The sequence below is a fragment of the Pimephales promelas genome, chromosome 2 (genome assembly GCF_988280905.1).
Source record: "Pimephales promelas chromosome 2, fPimPro1.hap1.1, whole genome shotgun sequence".
Taxonomy (NCBI): Eukaryota; Metazoa; Chordata; class Actinopteri; order Cypriniformes; family Leuciscidae; genus Pimephales; species Pimephales promelas.
This window is the reverse complement of record NC_142770.1, coordinates 30076835-30086705: the sequence shown is the minus strand read 5'-3', so window position 1 is coordinate 30086705 and position 9871 is coordinate 30076835. Positions and strand designations below refer to the sequence as shown.

The following is a 9871-nucleotide window of genomic DNA, read 5'->3' as shown; positions in this document are numbered from 1 at the left end:
GGCCGAGCTGGTGGACTGTGGGACCATGGAGGAGCTGAGGGAGGTAGCAGCCACGGGGGAGCCGATGGGACCGGGGGCCGAGGAAGTGTCTCAGAGGAGGAGGTGTGAGGCGAAGACCAGGGATACACAGACCAGGCTGGTTTCGGGGAGCTGAAGGGCAGGAGAGCAGAGGGAGGACAGATGAGAGGAGGCGGGAGAGGGAGGCTGGGTGGGATCCCGGTCTCTGGTTGGACGGTCTCTGGCCGGACGGTCTGGACGGTCTCTGGCCGGACGGTCTGGACGGTCTCTGGCGCTGGCTGGACGGTCTCTGGCGCTGGCTGGACGGTCTCTGGCGCTGGCTGGACGGTCTCTGGCGCTGGCTGGACGGTCCCTGGCGCTGGCTGGACGGTCTCTGGCGCTGGCTGGACGGTCTCTGGCGCTGGCTGGACGGTCTCTGGCGAGCTGGACGGAACCAGCAGTGAGGAGCATACAGTCTCTGGAGGGCTGGACGGAACCAGCAGTGAAGAGCGTTCGGGCTCAAAAGGACTGACGGTGAGCGCGGGCTCGGCAGGGCTGACGGTGAGCGCGGGCTCGACAGGGCGGACGGTGAGCGCAGACTTCCGGGGAACGAGACGTAACCGGGGTCGTAGGACCGGGCAGGGGATCCCCCGGAAGATCACGACGTCCCGGTTGTCTGGAGGGCTGGACGGAACCAGCGGTGAAGAGCATACAGTCTCTGGAGGGCTGGAAGGAACCAGCAGTGAAGAGCATACAGTCTCTGGAGAGCTGGACGGAACCAGCGGTGAAGAGCATTCAGGCTCAAAAGGACGGATGGTGAGCGCGGGCTCGACAGGGCTGTCGGTGAGCGCTGACTCAGCAGGGCTGACGGTGGGCGCAGACTCGACAGGGCTGACGGTGAGTGCGGGCTCGGCAGGGCTGAAGGTGAGCGCAGACTTCCGGGGAACAAGCCGTAACCGGGGTCGCAGGACCGGGTAGGGGATCCCCCGGAAGATCACGGCGTCCATGTAGTTTTTTGGGTCGGTCAATCTGTCACGGTGCGGGTGCAGGCAGAAGGACAGGCTGAGTTCAGAATCACGAAGAACATGGATTTATTAAATAATTACAGGCAGGAAGACGGGGTACACCAAGTAACATTAAACATTGACCGACAAAACTGAATCAAACTGGACTGAACTAAATACACAGAGGAATCAGGGTAAATGAGGTGAACACAGGTGAAAAAGATAATGACAGGACGAGGAACAGGTGGCTGATTGGGGAGTGAGTCCGGGAGAGGAACAAAAGGATCCGGGGAAGGGTGGTGCAGATGACGGGACACAACAGGTGAAGACGACAGACTGTGACAGATAACGCTGCAGTTGGGAGGGGTACGTCGCGATTCTGCAGGTTCGTGGATCTGAGTGTGGCGATTTTGGTCATATAGTTACAGCCCCAACGTTAAGTTCTACTTCTGATAGTTATTTTGGTGAAAGTAACACAAACGTTATACAGGAGTAATTTAACGCATTACATTTGAAGTTAACATTATAAAATACGTAGACCCACACCACAAAACTAGTTGAGGATAAATTATTTAAGATTTTAGGAATTCCAGCATTATGGACATGCCATTTGCAGTCAAAACTTGAAAAATACATTCTCAGAAAATGCATTGAAACGTCTGTTTGTCCATAGGCTCCTCCCTGAAAGGAAATTAGAAAAATATCAGTCTACACATGCATTTTATATTTAATATTAGGGAAATAGACATTCATGCGTGACAAAAAAGAATCTTTAACTTTTAGGAAGCAACGATTTTTGTAGTTGTAATTCTGTGAATTACACTAAGCAAATCGCATGAAGAAGGGTTGGCTCTGCACAGAATATAAAATATTCATTTTATTTTATTTTTTTGCGTTCACATTTGAGGAAAAAGCAATGTTACAGAAGTGACGAGACTCCTTTAAAACTTCCAGAGACCTCAAACAGAAGACACAAAGCCTTTCTGTAAAGGGAATTTCGTTTTTAATTAATTGTATCTTAAATTTAATCAATGTTTAATACACCAATTGCCTGGATTGAATAAAAAAGAAGTAAAATAGCTGACAATTATAGATAATAATGTCCCGGAGGCGCAGGCTTGTGAACTGAAGCGCGTCTCAAACCGAAACTCAGCGTAAGGTAGCATATTCACGGACCTGAAAAATATATCTATATTGAAATATCTACTTTTAAACAGATCAATTCAAAACGAAAGAAAACAGAGTGCTTTCTGCTTATGAAATTAAATGTGCATTTCTCTCTGCTGCATTCACTACTGCAAAGATCGCGAGTCAGCATCAGCATCGTCAACTTCATCTTGACTATATTAATAAACAATTAAAATGTCTCCTTGCTATATTTTACATATTTGAGTAATCTGTAAGACTTTTGAGTGAATAAATATAAATTCACTTAGGACATTTGAAGCAATAGCCTATACTTACGGCTGAGGAGGGTCTGTGATGCCATCCTGTGGAAGGCCCTCTTCTTGTTCACACCCTTCCAATTAACCGTGCGAGACAGGGGGCAGGAAAACATGTATCAAAGAATATTCCATGTCACCCTCTTCAAATCTACACCCCCGACAGCAGACAGGGTATTCACCTAGGGCATACATGGGCAACATACGGCCCGGGGGCTGGATCCGGCCCGCATAGTGCTTTAATCCGGCCCCCGCGATGCACTCGCAATTTTGATGAAACACCTTAAAAAAAAAAAAAAAAACACAGTCTTTATCTGAACTGCGATCCTGCTATTAAAAACAATCCAACAGATGTCGCTGTGCGAATACAATTTGCGACTTAACTTGTCTTCTTCCCTCCTCAAAGTATCTAATTCTAAACGGCCAGGACATAAACAATTTGTCAAAATGAGTGGAGTAAAAAAGAGAAAAGTGGACTCTGAATGTCGAGCATTCAATAAAGAATGGACGTCAAAATATTTCGTCACGACCGTCGGCTCAAAGGTTATTTGTCTGATATGTCAAGAGAGCATCGCTGTCTTTAAAGAATATAATATTAGCAGGCACTTCAATGCTAAACATGCTAATTATGCCGTGAATTTCTCCGCAAAGGAGAGAGAAGAAAAAGCCACGAGATTGTCCTCCAACTTAACTGCCAGGCAGAATATTTTTACCAAGCAGTCTAATGTACAGGAGTCAGCAACAAAAGTGAGCTATATGTTGTCCCACAAAATCGCTAAACACAGCAAACCATTTTCGGATGGTGAGTTTGTAAAAGACTGTATGGTAGAGGCAGCTAGCGTGCTGTGCCCTGACAACAAAAGTCAGTTTGAAAATGTGAGCCTGTCTCGCCGCACAGTTACTCGTCGCATCGAGGTAATTGATGATGAGCTGACATCAGCATTGCTAAATAGGGCCACTGATTTCACATACTTTTCACTGGCCCTGGATGAGAGCACTGATATTAAAGACACTGCCCAGCTGCTTATATTCATCAGAGGTATTACGGACAAATTTGAAATAGTGGAGGAGTTAATTTTCAGACCTCTATGATACGGTGTCAGGATGCATGCAGAGAATGAACCTACCGTGGGCGAAGTTACTGAACATGACCACTGATGGCTGTCCAAACCTCACCGGGAAGAACACTGGGCTATTGCGTAGGATACAGGACAGGGTGAGAGAGGATGACCCAAGCTCAACTCTGATTTTCTTGCACTGCATCATCCATCAGGAGGCCTTGTCTAAGTCGGTGTTAAAGCTTGATCACGTCACCAAAACTGTGGTGAAACTTGTCAATTTCATCAGGGCACGGGCGCTTAACCACCGCCAGTTTATCCAGTTGTTGGAGGAGAGTGAGGCAGAACACACTGATGTCCCATACCACTCAAACGTCCGCTGGCTGAGCCTGGGCACCATGCAAAGCCGTGTGTGGGACCTGAGAAGTCAGATAGAGGTGTTTCTGGAAAATGCCGGGAAGGCTGTTGACTTTCCAGAACTTAAAGATTCCAATTGGATGTTTGACTTTGCCTTTTCTGTGGATTTAATGGGCCATCTGAATGACCTCAATAGGAAGCTGCAGGGGAAGGATGTGTTCGTGCACAAACTGTATTCCTACGTGTGAGCATTCAAAGAAAAGCTGACTCTGTTTTCCCGGCAAATGACAAACAAGAGCTTTACACATTTCCCAACTCTTGCCACAATGAAGGATGTGCCATCCCGACTCACTGTCAAATACACCACTACACTCGAGGATCTGCACACTGAGTTCAACAGGCGTTTCTCTGATTTCGGTAAAATAGAAAAAGAGATGGAGCTGGAGTCCGGCCCCTTTTCCTTTGACAGCGACCAAGTGCCTCCGGACGCTCAGCTTGAGTTGATTGACATGCAGTGCGATCCCTCTCTCAAGGAGAAATTCACCTCGTCATCATTGGACAGGTTTTATGGTGCATTGAGTGAGGGCAAGTTTCCTAACATGCGGAGGCATGCGCAAAGGAGGCTAGTTTTATTCGGGTCCACGTATGTATGCGAGCAGACTCTCTCTGTAATGAACTTTAACAAGTCACGCTACAGATCACGACTAACCGATGCACACCTGTCGTCCGTGTTGCGCATCTCTACGTCGAACACGACCCCAGATTTCGATGAGTTAGTAAAGAAAGGCGACCGCCTCAATTGTTCACATTGAGTTACAGAACACCGACAAAAACGCTCTTCATGGTCATTTCAGTTGCATAGGATGAAATAAATTTTTCTAAAGTAGCCTATGTTTGGCTAGTTCCATCAAGTTACCCTTGATTGGTGTTATTTTTAAAACATTTTTCAGTTTCATGTTGCCATTTCTTATGCATGTCCCGCGTAGATGGTTATGATACAGCTAAATCAAATTTAAATTTTGTGGGATGCATAGGCCTATTTCAATGTTGTCCTTTATATCGTTCAAGCAAACATATGTTTGAAGTTAATCTGCACTTACTTAAATTGTGTTCTATTTTATAAAAGATTTGAACAAAATATGTGAAAGAAATTACAAAAAATGAATAATCACAAATGAAATCAGCTGAAAATGTTTTTTATTCAGTGATGAAGTTCTACCTCTAGTGGTATATAGCCTCAATAAAATTTGATAATTCCGAGCCAGATTGCCTGAAGTCTGTATCAGTATGCTAATAAATTTGCACAAACATATATTTGCAGTTTTGTTAATAGTTTTCTATCTTGAATAGCTACAGCTGGTATTAATGACAGTTGAACAATATGGGTAGTGTAGGAAATTAATGCTTGAAAGTAAATCCAGATAGTAGCTGTAAATAACTGTAGAGACATATTCGTATACAAAAACTGTATACTTGCATTGAATTAATTTGTATTAATTAAATCATTTAACTATGTTCAATTGCAATTGTCCAAAGGGTGGCCCTCGGGTTACTTTGCCAAAGTAACTGTGGCCCTCAGACTAAAACTGTTGCCCACCCCTGACCTAGGGGCATGAAGATAGTTGGATCACCTTTTAAACAGGTAAGCCACTTTTTTGAAAGTTTTTTTTTCTTTAGAATTAAGACATGTGGGTAATTGGATGATGGTTTTATCCATAACATTCAAGTTACATCATCATAAAGAGCTTAGTCTATTGTAGCAATAAATACAACTTTAGATTAATTAGATTTAGTACAAGATTATACAAGTGTCTTGAGAATACAATGAGAGCATATTGGGGGAATATGCTTACAAGGGAATGTTTCTGCCTATCGTTGGCAGGGTCCGCCAGCCAGGTCTCAAAGCGGTCCAGCTCTGCATCTGATTCCAGGGGGAAATGAAATTCCCCGGACCACTCAAAGGCTGCTGGTTGGAGGCCGTTATTGACCTTGGCCATGAGCAGGTTCACGGTGGTGGCGAGTTGGGCAACCTGCTGCTTTAGGTTTTCCAAAAGTAATAGGCCATGTAGCTGAGCCGCTGAAACATTGTGAAAGTTGAAAAAATGTGTTAATCTGGAGAAAAGACCCAAAAATGAAAATTCTATTATCGTTTACTCACCCTCATGTTGTTCCAAACCTCTATGTGTTTATTTGTTCTGCTGAACACAGAGGAAGATATTTGGAAGAATGTTTTAATCAAACAGATCTCAATCCCCATTGACTGCCATATGTATTTTTTCCTACTATGGTAGTCAATGGGGATTGAGATCTGTTTGATTAAAACATTCTTCCAAATATCTTCCTCTGTGTTCAGCAGAACAAATAAACACATAGAGGTTTGGAACAACATGAGGGTGAGCAAACGATGATAGAATTTTCATTTTTGGGTGAACTATCCCTTTAAGGAAATAATACACACAATGATGGTCAATAAATCAACCCACAGCTGTACTATACTTATATATATACAGTACAGACCTAAAGTTTGGACACACCTTCAATGCGTTTCCTTTATTTTCATGACTGTTTACATTGTAGATTCTCATTAGCTACTATATATATAGATGTTGTAAACATTGTTAACATTCCTTTTTTTTTATTTCTTACGTGTGCAAGGAATTGGCCCTGTTTCATGGCCAACTCTGAAAGTTGGCTTGAAGAGGAGGTGACCTCCAGGCTCTCCACCACCGCTGGCTAATTGAGGAAAGGTATGTAAATGTTAAAATTAGAAAACAAGAAAAAAAAAGTATGGATATTTATTGTACACATGTACTAAATTTGTATGAAAAAGTCACCATGTGAATAGGGGAAGCCCATATTAATGTCAAACACTCGACTCAAGTGTTGAGGTGGTGGTGGTGTTGACTGGTGCACTGAGTGTTGAGGTGGTGGTGGTGTTGACTGGTGCGCTGAGCTATTGATTACTAGATGACCATTGAGGGAAAATGATAACAAGAGAGGCAGATTGTCAGACAAGGACAGAAATTAACAGGACAAAACATCACCTTTGTACTTTCATTTGTGTTGTAATTTTGCTACAGAGCACGATTCCTACCATTGAAGGGGTCTGACTCCCTCCTCACATTCCAGCTTATGTCTGTAAAGGTTTCTTGTCCTGTGTTGTCCAGAGACTCCTGACCCATGTCCACTGCGATGTCCACTTTTGATAAATGAAAACTGTGAATCAACATATTGCAGTGGTACAAATCACAGGACTGTACATTGTTGCAGTTGGCAATCAAATCAAAACTTACAGAGGGGGGCTGGAGGGAGACTAGGAAGGGTAGCGCTAATAGCGAGTGGTTGAGGCCGAGGCCGAGAATCTGGTCTTCTTTTTGGAGTCTTCTCAGTTTCAGAGTCAGTACTGCCGTTTTCAAATCCTGGGTAACTGGTGAAGACAGAGGTCAAATTGTAATGACAAGGCAATAGTGTCATTTAATGGGCAGGCATGAACAAAGGCTTTTTTTTGTACAAACCCATCCCCAGCCATAGCTTTTGCAGTAATACAACAATTATCTATAATGTACATACTGTGTCGCTTTTCTTCTCGTTTTTGCCATTGAGCACTCATCCTCTGACTGGAGGACTGCCGTTCCATTTCTGTTGTAGTCCTTCAGCTTTTGCCTTGCCTTACTGAAGTCATCTACTATTATGAAAAAAAAATAAAAATAAAGAAAGACAGATATGGAAATAATTAAGGATAAATTAAGTAAGGCATAACTGTTGTTCTAACATGTAAAGACATAGATTTACCCTGTTTGTTTGTTTATTTACCTTTTTCAAAGAGTGTTCTTATTTTGAAGATTTTCCAGCCAGGGCCTGGCATTTCATCCCTCTTTATGGCCTTTTGGGTTTTTTCCTCAGAAATGAATGTTGGCCAAAAACATTCATTACCTTTAACCCATGACCTTGGCACAACTTCTGTAATGTCCTTGTCGAGGAAAATTACTCCACAAAATGTCTTTTAGAAATCATTGTGTAAAAAAAAAGATGATTAAAAAAATACATAACTGAACAGAACTATGATTTTCAAAAATAAAGTCTCTAGTCCTTCATATGAAACAATGGTATGACCACCATTGCCTCATTGAAAGGGACAGCTATGCATTTTTGTGTGAAAGATGACAGTTTGGAGAATTTTATCTCATGGCCTAGGTCAGCTGGTATCACAATGTTTAAAATGTCTGAATTAAAAGGATAGGTAAAAAATGTTTCAACCATCCCGTACTGTCTGTAGGCAATTGTGATATCACTGTGACAGTCAATTATATTAATAATTTGACACAGATTTTTGCCCATCAGAAATGTGTTGTTTCGACATGTTGTGGTTATGGTGAACCTCTCTGATATCAGTTCATCATACTGGTGACAGATCAAGTTTGGTACTGGTATAGGGCCTCGGGCATGTTCTTTACACAATTTGATGGGCTGGTCACTTGTAACACCACCATTTGATCCCTCGGACAGGCGTCTGATTATTTGGGCCAGGGGATTTGAGGGTTTGCGTACAAAACCCTTGAGTTTTCATATGGAAAGGATGATATAACATCCAGATTGCCAAAATGTTTTGCATCCTGTGCAAGATGGGTCAACCCATGCACATTGTACACTAGCTGATCATTTCCATACAGGCGGGCAAAATGTTCCACAAAAGCATGAAGGAGGCTGTTGGCATATTCGTTGTACTTTCTGGCAAAGAAAGGGAAGACCAGCATTGCCATGGCTGTCGACAGCAGCAGGAAGTTTGCATATAGATCAGGTCTTAACACCTCGCGCAACACCACCGGCCCTGTGTATAAGAGAAACTGACGGAACTCCGTCGCCTTCCATCTATCCACTTCGTTCAGTGCTCTTGGCCTTCTAGCAAATTCCGAAGGAATGTGGGGTCTTAAGCTTAGAAGATTTCTGGATATTCTGTCCACGTCTCTCCCTGGTACACGGACAGTCAGAGGACCTTTCATCCACAGAAAGATAAGGCGCCTTACCACCCCCAAGCACACCAGGTGCATGTAGTCCAGTGGGACTTGGGACACCAAACCAAAATGTACATTTGTGAAGGCATGAGGACCATGGTGATGTTCCTCATCCTCCTGCCTGGCAAATGCCTCATCAGACCGTGTTTGGCTATTCATGAGGGGGTATGTCATGCGGTGGTTGAGGTACACCCCACTCTGAATACACTTGTCACAGCCATAGTAACCGTTAAAAGCCTTTGTGACTTTCACAAAGGATTTTGCCGGTGCGTCACAGATCATTGAATGAACTTTTAAAGTGAGCCTTTTCCCCTCAAATGTAAACCCCTCCTGTAATTGTGAGAGTTAATTTGCCAAATCTGTGAGATACATTTTAGATGAATCAGGTTTCTTTATACCTGAGTACATCCCAATGACCACAGGTTCTTTCATGGGTACTCCAACCAATCTACGTAAAATGGGCCACAACTGAAGACCTGAACTTTTAAAAAGTGGCAGGCCATCCACTGACATTTGAAGATATAAACAACATCCATCGGCAAGCTTGTCTTTCCACTGGGAAAGGGTATGTTTTAACGCCTCAATAATGCCAATGTAGTGGTAAAGGCCACCGCAAAGCTCCCTAACAGAATAATCTCTTCTTGTGTTAAGAAGAGTTCGTGCATCTTTTGGCAAGTCACAGTGGTGGATCTTTAATATTGCCAAGAGAGCCGAAAGTGCGATATGGGAAATGCAATATGTTAATGCCCAGTTGGAAAGGCGATTTATGAGTTTTTCTGGTTCCTCCCAGTCAGATACTTCTTCTACATCACTATCATCTTGATAATAAGATCTATCCTCTGGGTCAGACACAACAGCTGCCATTGGATCTAATCCAAGATTTTCTTCCATGATTTCATTTTCAGGTTCTGCAACTGTATATCTTCTTTGTCGCGCTTAATAAAAGAAATAAAAGTTCCAAATGTACAGTTTTTGTTCAGTTAGGTATGGAATTTTTTGGG

General features: G+C 43.2%; 2 pseudogenes; one reads left to right on the top strand and one right to left on the bottom strand.

Moving 5' to 3' along the window:
- Positions 1 to 2745: 2745 nt before the first annotated feature.
- On the top strand, positions 2746 to 4827 carry LOC148997161 (general transcription factor II-I repeat domain-containing protein 2A-like; annotated as a pseudogene).
- Positions 4828 to 6932: 2105 nt separating this feature from the next.
- Positions 6933 to 9761, bottom strand: LOC120488638 (uncharacterized; annotated as a pseudogene).
- Positions 9762 to 9871: the final 110 nt, after the last annotated feature.